Source organism: Pteropus vampyrus, unplaced genomic scaffold (assembly GCF_000151845.1).
Source record: "Pteropus vampyrus isolate Shadow unplaced genomic scaffold, Pvam_2.0 Scaffold20, whole genome shotgun sequence".
In the NCBI taxonomy this organism is placed as follows: domain Eukaryota; kingdom Metazoa; phylum Chordata; class Mammalia; order Chiroptera; family Pteropodidae; genus Pteropus; species Pteropus vampyrus.
In genome coordinates, this window is record NW_011888801.1 from 8797673 (window position 1) to 8813978 (window position 16306).

General features: G+C 34.3%; 1 protein-coding gene and 1 pseudogene across 1 annotated transcript in view; both read left to right on the forward strand.

The window, feature by feature from the left end:
• The window catches only part of NRG3 (neuregulin 3), a 1091888-nt gene that overhangs the window by 889876 nt on the left and 185706 nt on the right, over window positions 1-16306 (forward strand). The window lies entirely within an intron of this gene.
• LOC111736560 lies at window positions 3972-4090 on the forward strand (annotated as a pseudogene).

Consider the following 16306-nt stretch of genomic DNA (forward strand, 5'->3'; position numbering starts at 1 on the left):
TGAAACCAATCTCACTTAAGATCGATGATGCAGCTATATTGAAATGTATGCGTGTGTGTGTGTGTGTGTGTGTGTGTGTGTGTGTGTGTGTGTGTTTCTAAGGAATGAAAAGAATAGTTAATAAAATAATCCTTATTCAGCGATTCAATTCTTGTCCTCAATATATTCCACTAGGGAAGTTACGGTTAGAACTATTTCCTGTGTCAAATTCTTCCATGTCAATCAAAGCTTGCTGCTTGTCATAGTAGTTTTATCAGCTGATTAGTTTTTGCTTTTTTCTAGGCGTTAATTTTTCTCTGTTTCCTTAATTTCCACCTAAGTTATTTATGTTTTACAGATTTTATACTTCTACAATATTAGTTTTAATTAACCTAACAAAAATAAAACATATTTTTATATAAAATACTTAGAAACACATAATTGGTAGAAAAACTTCCATCCAAATTTTTAAAACTAAGTGATATGTTAAAGTCATATTTTGTTTACTTTCAAAAACTTACTTTTAAGACACTCATAAATGCATGCGTATTTTATAAATGCTTGTATGCATTATATGAAGTTCTAAATAATTAACGCATTTAATGTTACACATTATAGAAATTTTAAGACTTACTCCAAGAACTGTTAATTAATGTAAGAGTGCATATGATTCAAGTAAACCATTGCGCATTATAGAAAGTCCAAAACATTTTGGATGTATACAATCTTACAAGTTCCAGAAATGCCTGTCTTAATTTTAAAATGAGTGCCTAAGTTCTCTGAATTGCATTTGGTTCTTACAATAAGTTATTGCCAACATGTCCTCTGTCAATCGTAGCATTTATGTGATAATTGATTCTTGCCCATTGAATATCAAAGGATATTCAATGGGCAAGAATCAATGCACTGATCAAAGGATAACCACACCTACCTGAGACTTGGGGAACACAAAAACTGATCATGTAGAGAGAATGAATCTTGGAGTATATTAAAAGTTTATTATGCCATGACCATGTAAGGCTCATTCCAAAAAAAGTATAGGCATACCTCATTTTATTGTGCTTCATAGATGTGTTTTTTACAAATTGAAGGCAAGATCCTTGAAGGCAAGACCCTCCACCAACAAAAAGGTTGTGATTCACTTGCTCTACTTACTTTATTGTGGGTCTAGAACGGAAACCACAGTATCCACAATAGCCAAAGCAATTAATATAATAATAAAGAACATTGTCTATATATATGTTTAATTTTTTTCTACCTGGAAAAGCCAAGATAAATAAGAAACAATTAGATATATTTTGTATGTTCAATGTGGTGGATGATTTATAAAATCTTCTTACAAAAATCATTTCATTTCTTATATCTGAGCTGTCCAGTGTGGTAGCCACTAGCTACATGTGGCTACTGAGCATGCAAAATATAGCTACTATAAGTATAAAATACATACTGGAATTCAAAGACTTAGTATGAAAAAAAGTAAAATCTCATTCTACTTTCTAAATTTTGATTATATGTTGAAATTATACAAATGTGGATACATTAAATTAAATATATTAACAAAATTAATTCATGAGTTCCTTTTTAATGTGGCTACTAGAAAATTTAAAATTATATATGCAGCTTGAATATGTTACATTATATTTCTAGAAAATATATACAGTAGTCACCATCTTCTCATAGGGCATATGTTCTAAGATCGCCAGTGGATGCCTAAACCTACAGAAAGTACCAAACTCTATATATTCTAAACATAAACTATATTTTTTCCTATACATACATACTTGTGCTAAAATCTACGGCTTTCCTTTCACATATTCAAACTGTCAGCACCACTACTCCTGTTTTCAGGCCATTGTTAAGTAAAATGAAGGTCATGTGACTATAAACACTATGAGAACCATGACAGTCAATATGATAACCAAGACTGTACTAAGTGAATAACTGGTGGGTAGCATATACAGCATGGATAATCTAAACCAACCTTTTGGTACCAGGGACCAGTGCTCCTATGAGAATCTAATGCCTGATGATCTGAGGTGGAGCTGAGTGGGTGATGGTAGCGATGGGGAGCAGCTGCAAATATAGATGAAGCTGATCTCCCTCGCCCGCCACTCACCTCCTGCTGTGTGGCCCAATTCCTAACAGGTCCTGGATAGGTACCGGTCCACAACCCAGGAGTTAGGAACCTCTGTTCTGAAAAAAGGAATGTTTCACATCCTGGGCTAGATGGAGTAGAATGGTGCATGATTTCTTCATGCTACTCAGAGTGATGCATAATTTAAAATTTATGAGTTGTTTATGTCTAGAATTTTCCATTTAATGTTTTCAGACCATGGTTGACTGAAGGTAAATGAAACCATGAATAAAGGGGGACTACTGTGATATGATAGAAAAAGAGTTTCCTTTTATAAAAGCAATACAAAATCAGAAAAATCTAAGAATAGAAATTATAAGATAGTGTTTTAGTCTGCTCAGTCAGCTATAACAATTTATCATAGACTGGGTACTCTAAACAAGGAATCCTTAACTCCCAAGCCATGAACCAGTACTAGTCCGAGGTCTGTTAGGAACCGGGACACATAGCAGGTGAGCAGCAGGCAAGGGAGCGAGGCTTGATTTGTATTTGCAGTCACTCTCCAAAGCTAGCATCACTGCCTCAGCTCCATCTCAGATCATCAGACATTAGAGTCTCATAGGAGCACTGGTTCCTGGTGCCAAAAAGGTTGGGGACCACTGTTTTAAATGACAAACATTTTTTCCCCTCACAGTTCTGGAGTCTGGAAAGTCCAAGATTGAAGTGCTGGCAGATGCAGTTTTTAGAGAAGGCTCTCTTTCTGGTTTGCTGAAGGCAGCGTTCTCCTTATACCCTCAAAGGGAGAAAAGCAAGCTCTCTGGTGTCCCTTCTTCTGAGGGCACTAATCCCAACATGAGGGTTCTCCCTCATCACCTAATTACTCCAAAAAGTCCCATCTTCAATTATCCTCATGGTGGGGATTAGGGTTTCAAGGTATGAATGTTGGAAGAACACAAACATGCAGTCCATAACAGATATTATAAGAAATTTGCAGAAGCTATATGTTTAAAAAACAACAACAACAACAACAACTATTGGCTGTGTGTTGTGAGAGAAATGGAAGGAGAAGAGGGAGCGATAAATGAAGAGAGAGAGATAGTTTTTTTTTATTGTTGGTTAAAGAACAAACATCTGTCTCTCTACTTCTGTATTTGCTTCTGTATCTGCCTCTGTTAAAAATGTAGGCCCTCCCTGAATACACTTTTTACAGTATTTTACACATAGAAAAATGCTTGAGAGAGATTGATTTATAACAAAAAAGAGTCCTAATGTGTCCCTGGTTTTGAAAACGTAATATATGACTAAGTGTCATTTAAATTACACTGCCTACTACCATGTTCAGTTTGTTCCAATTTCAGATTATCAATATTGTAAAGAGGGAGATGTTTGCAAAAGAAATTGGTAAATTCAATACAATTTTAATAAACCTTTATTTTGAGGATGGACTTGATGAACTATTTTAAAGTTCATCAGAATAAATGTGTGAAAAGTCACAAATTATTTAATGTTAAAAAAATAATGAATAGTATCTTTCTTGTTTCCAGAACATAACCCAGTGCATACAAAAATTAGAACTTGAGTGTTATTTTAAGTTATTGAGAATTATTGAGCATTATTTAATATTGGGGCTGTCTAACCACTTATAAAGAAAAAAGTAAAATCAGATCATTTTTCTCACAATTTACACGAAATAAATTTCAAGAAATTAAAGCTCTACATATGATAAAATGAAAAAATAACATAAGTAATTAAAACAATTTGAAAATATAATCTGGATAGAAGGGAGTCATATTTCAGCATGATGCACATGTTGAAATTATAATGGAAAAATTGCAAAGAAATACATGGAGAATAAAATTAAAACAAGTTATTTGACCTCACAGGTAGTAAGGGAATACAAACTAAAGGATGTTAATAGGTCTATGGCCATACTACCCTGAATAAGCCCGATCCCATCTGATCTCAGAAGATAAGCAGGGTTGGGCCTGGTTAGTACTTGGATGGGAGACCACTTAGGAAGACGAGGTGCTATAGGCGTAAAAAATAAAAAAAATAAGGGATTGTAAGCTGACAAAGTTCTTACAATCTGTGAGGTCAACAAAGGGTTGCTTCACCTAAAAAAAAAATAATAATAATTAATAAAATAAATAAATAAAATAAAGGATGCTAATACATAAATAAATAAATAAATAAAATAAAGGATGCTAATAACTCAGAAATTAAAACAAATCATCATTCATTAAATGATAACTTCTTATTGGGGGAAATAACAAATATTTCCCCTAATATTTGGAAAGGCAGAGCTTAAGAAAGGAAGATACAATAAAGGTAAAGTAAAAGCCATGCCAGACTATCAATTCATTAATTAATTCGATTCTTCTCTTTTCCTCATGCCAGTTTCCTCTGAGTGAAAATTATTATTGAAGGAACTTAGTATTCTGAGATAAAATACTAACAATTATGGTATGAGTAAAAAGTTTACTTTCTTGTAATATAGAACAAGGTTTTTAGGTTGAATTTTAGTTTGTGGAATGAATAAATATCATCTACCTGAACATGATTTTTTAAATTATTTTGAAATGTCACCTCTTAACTGACATAGCAAGTCATCTCTAAGTAATAAAATTTAATTTAAGATTTGATTTCAACCCAGATTTTGTGTGTTTAAGGTTTTCATTTTAGAAAGGATAATACTGCTTTGTAGAAGTTAGACATGATTACTTCCTATTCAATTGCTTTGATGTGCCTATTTCTTTGAACAAAAATCTCACTTTAAATGCTCTTTTGATATATGAGCCCACAGTTCCAGTGAAATTACTCCTGAATGCAAAGTATGATGAAGGCTTTAGAGTTTGCTAAAAGTAGTTATTTTAATACATTTGTTGATATTTTCTTGATAGACAGTGAATCAAAATTTACTTTAAAAAATTTTATTGTGAATATATAAAAGTAAATGGCAGGCAACAACCATTTTCCAAAACAGGAAAAACATTTGTTGCTAGGTTTTTGTTTTGTTTTTCAATGGATCATTCATTTTTATTGTGATGCTGATTTTTAATGTGGATACTGAAGATTGAAAAGGCTAAACGTGAACAAAATGACCACAACCAATTAAAGATTTAGAAAAACAACACTCATACACTTTCTTCCAGAGTTGCTTACATTGAATGGAAATTAACCTTAGCAATAGTTTAGTTTAAAGATGAAGACAGATCTCATAATTTGCTTGAGGTTGGTTAATAGGGGAGCAGCTGATTTAAATATAGGTCTAAATGTTCTAGTGCAACATTGCCCCCTTATCCCATACCAATAATATGGTCTTGGTGGTGGAGTTGGGGATCAGGATATAGTTCTCTTTTAGTAAAGCTCTTCATAAACTACCCCTTCTTCTTCTGATAATAAATTTATATCAAGTAATCCACTGATAGCCTTCATGTAATTAAAGAAAAATATATGAGAACACTTAATATGACCCTCTTAGCAAGTTTCAAGTATAGAAGACAGTATCATTAACTATAGCCACATTGCTGTACTTAGATATCCAGGACTTATTCATTGTGTTTTTACCAAACAGACAACCACGAAAAATAGTTAACTATATGAAGTGATGAATATATTAATTACCTTGATTATGTTGATTATTTCACAATACATCAAAATAGCAAACTGTATATTTAATTATATACAATTTTATCTGTCATTCTTAACACAATAAAGCTGGAAAAAGGTAAAATGTATGTATACATGTAAGTATATATTAATGTGAATAAGTATATTCATCATTCAGATTGTACATTTGACTACTCACTTTATTAAATAATGATACTAGCAGCTTATCTTTTTCTTCATCTCTCCTCTGCTTTTCTGTCTTCTCATTTCTGCTTTTTTTGCTAACACTTAAATGTTCTGTAACTCTCATCATGTCTTCCTTACCATATTTATGAGTATATTTTGGAAATGTGAAGAGTATTCACCTATTGTGCTAATATATTGTCTACTGCAAAGCCAAGTAGAGTATTTACTTTCTGTAGACCTTTTGGGTTTTCTGAAGTTTCAAACAGGTCTGTTAATTCCCACATCTCCAGCTTCCCTAGTGACCAGTTATTTTCATTTTCTCCTGTAGCCCTCTGTCTCCAGCAATCCTTCTGTACCTCTCAATCTGTTGCCCAGCAGTCCTGGGATTTACCATCACTGTTGTCCTGGGTTGCATATGTCATTTTCTGATTTTTTTGTGTTCCTGTTCGAAGTTTTGTTTTCCCTCTTTTGGCTAAAGAAGGGGCAGACATTTATTGAGTACTAGTGTGTGTGATTATGCTTTATTCTATTATAATGCTTGCTGGGGTCTTTTTAAATTACTTTTGATGGATTCTTATAATTTAAAGATTTGAGTGTTTCTGTTCTGTGAAACATATTTTATTATTTTCTGGATAATTTTCTTCTCTCCAGTTTTTATTTTCTGTTTTCTCATTCTTAAAGTTCTGTTGGTTGGCTATTGAACTTCCTGGGTTGATTTTCTAAATCTTGTTATTTTTTTTGCATCTTTTCCCAATCTTTGCCTATTTTCTTTTTTTATTGGCAGATTTCCTTATGTTCCTTCTCTTATTAATTCTTTTTATTTTAAACACACTTTAATCTCTAAGATTAAACACAATTTAATCTCTATTTTAAACACATTTAATTCTCTAAGAGATCTCTCAGGTACACTGATTATTCCTTTCCCCAGGAATTTTACCGCATTAAATTAATGATATTTTTTGAATATCTCTAAGGATATTACTACTGATAATATGATACTTTCTTATTTTCTATGAACAGTCTCTGTGATCTCTGTGAATCATCTCTCTCTCTCACACACACCCTCTGTTTATATTTGAGAGCAAAGCATGAGAAGCTCAGTTGGAGCTCTGTGTAAGTGTGTAGTTCTGGTCACCTTGGAGTCTTCATTTTAGGATTCTTGACTTGGAGTTGGTGTCATTCTGGATGCTCCCATATGTCAGATGTCATTGGAGTCACAATTTCTCTATAAAATTGCCTTCCCATCTGTGTAAGGGTTAGAGACTTGGCTGTTGACTCTTCTGAGTCAGGAGTTAGGGAACAGAGCTGGGCATGTTTCCAGTTCCATGCATAGTATTTACCCCTCACTCTCCACCAGTATGTGTTGAGTTACAGGTCTTCCTCATACTCTCCTGTGTGCCAGGCACTTTTTTAGTCCCAATTCTCTTTGTGGTTTTACTGAAGACACTGTCTCACTTCTTAATTGTGTCACACATTGCCACTTCCTCCATCACAGCACAATAGTTAACTACTTTTCTATGGACTTTTTGCCTTCCAGAATTTGTAGAAATTTCTTATACTCTGACAGTTCTTTACCAATCTCTTGTTTGTTATAGATTTATAACCAGTTGATTTTTATACTTATATTCGTTGGGTCTCAGGAAGGAAAGAAAACATATGGATGTAGTCAATTCCCCATCTTTAGCAGAAATTATTCTAGAGATTTTAAATTCCATGTTAATAACCCACTTGGCAACAGGTTATTGCAGATTCCCATCTTTTCAAGCATCCAAAGAAAATATTCTTTTTTTAACCCATAGTGTTTGGCATCATTCTCTGAATTTATGCACACAACGCATTTGTTAAAAACTATTTTTTATTAATAGCATTTAATATCATGAAGTATTTTAATGATATAAATTGCTTCACTCTGTTTTAAATGGAATTCCATTGTATCTTTTTCATCTGATTAAAATAGATTTTCTATATTCTTAAACCATTTAAAACAAAGACAAAGGCTTTTGACATAAAATTCATGTTGCAAGATTGGAAATGGCTTTTGCTATTGAGTACCTACATTTCTGAAATTCAAGTTCACTCCCAAATTTAAACTTAACTCTCAAGCATTTTGACCATGGAACAGAATGAAACATGTATATAACTGTTGTCTTAAATGTATTTAAGATCCTATACTTTAAGAAGCAATCACTAATAAAACTGACATTCTAACCATCGAAATTGAAGAAGTACTTTTTTATCATATTTGTCAGTATTTGAGGACTAAAAATGAAATGCTCCAAATCGTATTTAGATTATTCTGAACATTTTAACACATAGAGAAAATGGAAATAAATATCTTTAGAGATTGGATTATTATTACCAAGAATTATGGGTTTTATTTTTTTTGAGATAATTCTAATTTTTGATGCATAACACACTAGGATATTACATAATTTGAATGTGGTTTCTTTCTTCATGGTTTTACCCTAGAGTACCTCAAACACAAGTACAGAAATTTATGTTCCATATATTCTAAATCTCGGTTTACATACTTGCCACCAATATTGGCTGATAACTTGAGAAAACATACTTTCAAAAGAGCTTAATCATTTGGCTTAAATTTTAAATGTGCATTCTAATGTATTCTGAGCTGAGTTGTGACTGTTGTCTTAGTCCTGTTAGGCTACTGTAGCAAAATACCACAGACTGTTAGCTTATAAAAATCATAAATTTATTTCTTACATTCTGGAGGCTGGAAGTTTAAGATCAGAGAACAAACATCATTGGATAAGGTTCCTCTTCCAGGTTGCAGACTTCTAGTTGTGTCCTTACATATTTGAAGGGGCTAAGGAATACTGTGAGCTCTTTTATAAAGCATTAAACTTTTCAATAGAACTCCACCCTCATGACTTAAACACCTCCTAAAGGCCCCACCTCTTAATACCATCACATTTCACATTAAGACTTCAACATGTGAATTTGAGAGGGAACACAAACATTCAAATCATAACAACTGTCAATTTTAAAATAACTTTAAATAATTTTCTGAATTTTGAAAAAGTATTTCAATAGTGAAAGGTATTTTGGAATACATTTTCTTTACATATAATGTAATAGTAAAATAGCTCTTACCACTGTGATATTTATTTAGGATATATGTGAGTTGGATTTTTGATCTTGATAGATATTTATTCTTCAAAATGAAGTAAAGAGCAGTAGACCAAAATTAGAAAATTAAATTTTAAATTCCAGCTCTGGAAAGTCAGAAGTATGAAAATTACGAATGTAAATAAAAACTTGAGTCTCTCTTTTCTCCTTTGTTAAGTGTGGATTGATATAATTCTCTCTGAATTGTATGAATACAACCAAAAGTAACATTTTTTTGTACACATACTCATGCACATGTAAATAACACAATGCTTCAGAATTATAAAATTCCTTTGATGAACAAGTTGTTTTGCTTGATACGAACCATTTAATTTATAACATGATGCAGACCCAGCCTTCAGTTCTAATCCAGAGATTGTAATTTAGCAATATCAGGATTTTTAAAAAATGAAACATTCTGCACTTAGTATAGGATATAAATCTATATAAAGCAACCATGAACTCTGGTTCTTTAATGAATGGAATAACGATGAGTCATTATATTATTCTTTTTTGTTTTATTTACATCCTTTTTAAAATATGAAAATTATATAGCAGCATGAATATGCATAGTATTTTAATTACGTTAAATTATAAATGTGAAAGTTTTAAATTTTAATGATTATAATGATTTAGAAAAGCCTCTCAAAACATTCATTTGTTTCTTTCTGCTCAGGTGCTTTAGAAAAATGGGTGGGTGTATCAAAAATGTAAGCATAGTTTACAAAACACTATTCCCAGTGGTAATCCCTCTATCAAAACCATAATGTGGACAAAATCACATTTTTACTCTAAGTTCTATTCCAAGAAAACATTTTGCTGCAAATTTCTAATATGATGATGATCTTCTAAAATGACTAACCCAAATGGAACCCCTTGTTTGTGTCAGAATGTTTCCTTTAGGAGGTGGCTTAGATTCCTCTGCCAGATGAGCTGAATGACATTCTTGAAGCAGAAAGTGCCAAAGGAAGACCTGAAGATCTCAAACAAGAGGTGGAAAGAAACAAACACTAGGAATGTGTTTTGGCAATTTGAACATATTCCAGGCAAGTGTTCTCAGAATGGACACTAAGTGGACACTAAGTAGGCCATAATTTGAGAAGGGCAGAACAGATACAGAAGAAATAGAGGCTGAGATCATTACTATTCTTGAGAGAAGAGCTATTGGGAAATTCTTTGTTTTTCCTGGGGCTATCTGAATTAGAAATTAGAATTCTCCTTTGGGTACCATGGTGAAGGCATGAAATATTCAAGAGCTCTAGAGAAAATGGAATTTGGGTCTCCCCAGTGAGACATTTATGGGAATGAAGGATAAAAGTAAGTGACTGCTTCCTAAGGTATCAGGTCAGACATTGACATAGATTCCCTGAGAGTCTGGTCTAGCAGAAGGACTAATATCTTGCTAATTGTAGGGCAAAAATTCTTGAATTGATGATCCAAAGATTTATACATGGCTCCTGGATAGCAGTGAAAGATCATGCAAGGATCTTAATACATTTAATTGTGGTGAATTAGGGTAAAACAAAGGGTGCTAGCTGAATTAACATTTCAGAATTTGGTACACTTTCCTCCCAGTGTTATTATTTTTTTCCTCAAACAAGTCATTAATCTTGGAGAAAATAGAAATACTGAGATAAAATGTGATATACTATTGATGAACTTTTCTCCGATGGTCTAATTCAGTCATAATATGTATGAAGTATTCTTTCAAATGTTAAAAAGCAAAATATTTTCAAATGTCAAAAACTTTAAAATATATAAAATAAGGGCAGTGTTTTATTCTATGGCTTGTAGTGCCTGGATTTAAATAATGAATGCTACAGTTGCTGAGCTTGGGTTTCATTCTGGGATATGCAAAACATCCCACATTTACTGGTGTGGCTCATTTACCTGTGGACTCTTGATATCCCAGCAGTCTAGCTGGTCTTTGGAAGTGTGGCATTAGTGTGAGTTTGTCTGCCTAAGCTGGTTCATGCTGCAGGAAAATGTTCTTAGAATTTAGAGGAAATAAACTTATTCATTCCTTACTCACAAAACTTGCTAGTATCTACTACATGTGAGGTGCTAAGCTAGGTTCTCCTGATTCAATAGAGAAATCAGTTATATAACATATGTGAGTGACATTTTCACTCATCCAGCTCAACAACATCTTAAATGAAGAATATCCTAAACTGCACTCATGATTTATTTTTTTCTCCCAAGCCTGCTTTGCTTTATTCTGTTGCCTAAGCCAATTTGGGATTCACCTTTGATTTTCCCTTTTTCTTAATGCCCATGTTCAACTAAATCACTAAGTTTTTTTGATATTCCATCCAAACCATCTCAAAAATCTATTTTTTTTCTTTTTTGCTACTGCCTCATTTCAGACCACCATTCCCTCTCATGGGATTATTATTATAATATTTCAACCAACCTCTTTAGTCTTGCTAATCTTTAGTATATAGGCAAGGATATCTTTCTATTCTACCTTCAAGCTAACTGATCCTCTTATACTGTGTTCATTCTGCTGCTGAGTCCTTCGGTGACTTTTAACATTTTGGTTATTGCATTTTTCATTCCATAATTTTAATTTTTATATTTTCTATTTTCAGTGGTATTATCTATTTTATAATTGGTCCGTAATGGTTACTTTATACTCTTTGTCAAATAATTTTAACAACTGTGTCATCTTAGTGTGGTATCTTTTTCCTTTTTCATTCAAGCTGTGATTCCATGGTTCTTGGCATTACAAGTGCTTTTTGATTATAACCTAGACATTTTGGTTATTATGTTGGGAGACTCTGTATCCTAGTTAAAACTTCTATTTTACCCTTTTTATATTTATTGTGCAGATACTGACCTATTTTTTGGAGCTTCGGTTCTAACTACAATGTCATTTTGAGAGCCATTGAGATGCTATTTTCATCTTCTTAGTTTGCCCATGACACCAGGTCTTTTGCTAATCCCTGTTGGTACTGTCTATGAAGCAGAAAGTGCTTCCCCAGGCTAGACTTCCCTGCTCTCTATACCCTGGGAGAGCAATTTCCCTCACCTCTGGTTGTCTATGAGTTCTCGCTTAATCTCTGCCTGAGCTTTTGGGCTGCCTGAACTGCCAAGTGTCTCTGCAGGGGAGGGAGGAGGGAAGAAACTCCACCCTCGGGGATAGTTAGCACTTCCCTTGGCCTCTTGTTTGCAGGACTCCAGTTCAGTCTAGAAGGAAGAGGGCTGCCTGTGTTGCTATTTCTTGCTGGTTTCAGGTTGGGGAGATGCCAGGATTTGATCTTCCGCTGGTGTGGGGGAGTGGGAGAGATTTGGAAGATGTTGGAACACAGTGTTTCATCTTTCAGAGTCTTCTTATGGTTGCCTATTATGTTATGTTATTATCAGGGTCTATAGTTGTACTCAGAAAGAAGGAATAAAGAATGAGTCTAAGCCATTTTGTCCACACCAGAAGTCAAGTCTGTCTTTCTAGAGTACACATTCTTGTTAGAATCCACTTAAAATTCTTTCATCCCTCTTAGATAAAATCAGTGCTCTTAATCTATCTCTATCAGTTAGGACTCTGTGTTGCATATAACGGAACACACAATTTAAAAAATTAAAGCTTGTGATTTGACTTATATAACTATAAAATTCAGAGGCATCACAGAAGCCTTTTTTTGAAACTCAAGCCACAGGGCCAGAATCTGTCTCTCGACTGCTTCTTATTGTTGGCTCTCTCATAGTGTTGATAGGATGGTTGCAAGTTTTCATGGGCTATCATATTCAGGTCATGCCCGTAGGCAAGAAAAATATCCTTACATTCCTCCTAACCCTTCAAAACACACACAGATATCAAGCAAAAAGTTTAAAAGTCTTCAATTCAATTCTGATTACAATTCTGATAACTTTGTCTATATATGAACTCTGAGTAGTAGATCTGGTTTGGCTTTTTCTCACTCCTTTTCCTTGAAAGATGAGTTAGAGTAAGTCTTTCTGGAAGTACATGGACTATAAGAAAATAAAAGCCCGGTTTCTGTTATTTAAAGAAGGGAGGAATGGATGTATGCATCAGGACAAAAAATTCTGCAAATGTAATTACAGTGGTTTCCAATTACTCTTCTCTTCTACCCTGCTTACTTCACTAGTTTCAGCTCTCCTGGTATAACTTCTTGTACTCCAAATAAGCCATTCAGAATTGCTCTTGATTTTTAAGATGTGCCATACTTTGCTGATCTTTAAAACTATGTTCTTGTTGTTCTCTTTGCTTGAAACACCCAAATACACTCTTCTCTAGTCATTTCTTCTACACACACACACACACACACACACACACACACGCACGCACGCACATACACACATAATTTTTCATATATTTATTTATACTGCTCAAATTTCAGGACTCAGTCTAAAGCTGTTCTATACCCTCAAAATTAAGTGATTCCATATTGATTTTGCAGCTTCTTTATTTCTTACACCATAGCATGTATTATACCCTAGTGCAGTGGCCAATTGCTTCAGCTATGTTTCTTACTAGCTTGTAAGGGCATAATTGTGTCTCATTCACAACTTTATTCTCATTATCTAACAAAGTACTTCTTAAGTAATCCATTTTAAAGACTCTATATGAATATACCATGTTATCAATTCATAAAGAAAGCAATTACAACGTCTAGGTAAATAGGGAATATTCTATGTAGGAGCTGAACCTTGGAAAAGGAGTATGAATCTTCTAGGACTTAGAAGTTACAGAGGGCATTTTGAGCAGTAAAAAGTTACTTTATGGGCACAGGCAAATATAACAGATATGCTATCTGTCTTGTTTTGTTTTTTTCCTTCTCAAATGAGCCTGACAGATTCTTTTGTCCCCCATGGACATTATCCATCTGTGCCTTCAAATCCAGGCTGAGGCTTCTTCTGTACCCCTAGAAATTGGCATTTTGCAGCTCCCTGGAGTCCACATGGCATTGCTTGGTCTCATCTGTTACCACTCCCTTTTCAGTATGTAGAAATGAAAAATTAATATCAATATATCTGAATGCCAAACCTTAATACGAATGTCAAGACTATTCCACATCACCAATTGTTTTGAATTCTGAGCTCAACTTGTACAGGCTACAATGCAGAGGAGAACCACTTGGGTATGTCACCATTTTCTTGTAGAAGGCCACTCCAGGCCATAACAAACTGCAATTAAGGAAAATATGCTTATTCTTATGACATAGAATCACAGATTAAAGCATATAGCTAAGGAAATAGAGTTGAAAATTCCTTTAAGAATTTTAAGAGTATTTCCTATGAAAGAAATTTACAAAGTTGCTCAAACAAGAGCAACTTTGTACTTATACAGCCATTGTACTTATACATTCTGTGTTTGTTATTTTCATTTTGGTTGAAATGAGAGAATCTAGCATTGTTTTTGTTGCTTCTTTGAGAGTAAGAAAACCTGAAATTATTTACTAGGAGAAGTCTTTGGTTAAACTTATGTTATTACTGTCAGCAAATAGAATTATTTAAAGGTAAGACATGACTAGAGCTTCCTTGATGCTCTATATCAAAAGAATATAAAATATCTGTCATCCAAAAGGAGAAAGGAGAAAATAGTGTATATGAAGATCCTTGTTTTAACCAGTAATTTTAAGTATATAAGTATGTTATTTTACTTAGTCCTCACCGGAAGTATGTATGTACTTAATTTTAATTTGATAATTTTAATTTGATAATTTTAATTTGATAATTTGATAATTTATCAAATTAAAATTAAGTACATACATACTTCCGGTGAGGACTAAGTAAAATAACATAATTTATCACAACCTAATTTATCAAATGTTAAAATTTTACTATAATTGAAAAAGAAAAAATAATGACGTAGATGATAGAGGCTCTGTTCATCTCTCTGGCAACCAAATCAAAGTTGTGACGGAAACAAGGAGCAGCAGCAAAGAAAAGTCACCTGAGAAGAACAAGCCGTACGACTAGGGAGAAATCCAAGATATCACCATACAATGGCAGAAGGTAAGATGGGGTGAGGATGCGGGCTGCCCAGTCTCATCTTGAGTGGCTGAATGAGACGGAGGCTGTGGCTGCAGCAGTGGCAGCTGCAGATGCCTCTTAAAGGGGCCGTGTCCATGAGCAAATTTTTGCAGTGAGGGACCTGCTCACTTTTAGCACCGGTGCGATTCAGCTGCGTGCAAAGAGCACCAGGGACTTACAAAGAGACATTGTCGGAGTGAAGGCCTATGAAAGACTCACTTGGTACAGAAGTGCCAGCGGTATCCATTATTCCTTGTTGAGTCCTCCCCTTTCCCAGTGCCTGGACACAGTGCTTCCATGGCTGTGATGTCATCAAACTCTTTAACAGAGGTCGCTCTGGCCAGAGGATTTTCTGAAACTCCACCTCCCCCAACTCACGGCCCCATCCAAGCCACATCTAGGTGTATCCTCAGTGAGTGAGGTACTCCTTGCTGAGACTCACAATGGAGAGGGCAGCTGGCCTTGGTTTCTGATGTGGCCTTTTGAGGCAACTATAAGCCAGCATCTGGGAATTGCTTGCTGAATCTTAACAGGTGGCCCCAGAGGGGTAGAGGCTTGGACTAAATTTGGCCTGCAGCTGAACCCCTCTCAGGACTGTGCCACTGAACACCTACTTCACAAATCCACACTAATAAGACCGGGACACTTAGGAGCTTTGCTTACTACATAGAAACAGACATGGAAAGGCAGCCAAAATGGGAAGACAAAGAAGCAGAATCCATATGAGAGAATAGAACAGAGATCCAGATATAGTAGAGTCAGTAATCTAACAAATGCAGAGTTCAAAGCACTGGTTTTAAAGGTGCTGAATGAACTTTTGGGAAGTGTAGGTAAATTCAATGAGAACTTCAACAAAGAGATAAAAAAACATAAAAATGAAAATGGAAATTATAAAAGGGAACTAGTCTGAAATGAAGAACACATTATCTGAGATGAGAAATATATTAAATGGAATAAACAAAGGAATAAACAAAGTGAATAAAGAATAGGATCAAATGCCCTGTCTAGAGGACAGGGAAGCCAAAGACACTCAATCAGAATGGCAAGAAAAAAGATGCCGAGACTATACAAATAATTTAAGGAGAATATGGGACACTATTAAGTGTCAAACAGCTGTTCAAAGAAATAATGATGGAAAACTTTCCTAACCTGGTGAAAGAAATGGACATAAAACCCCAGGAAGCTCAGAGAATTCCAAAAATCAGGGACCCAAAGAGGCCCACATCAAGACACATCATAATTAAAATGCCAAAGGTTAAATACAAAGAAAAAATATTAAAAGCAGCAAGAGAAAAACAAATAATTATATATAAGGGAACACCCATAAGACTGGCAGCT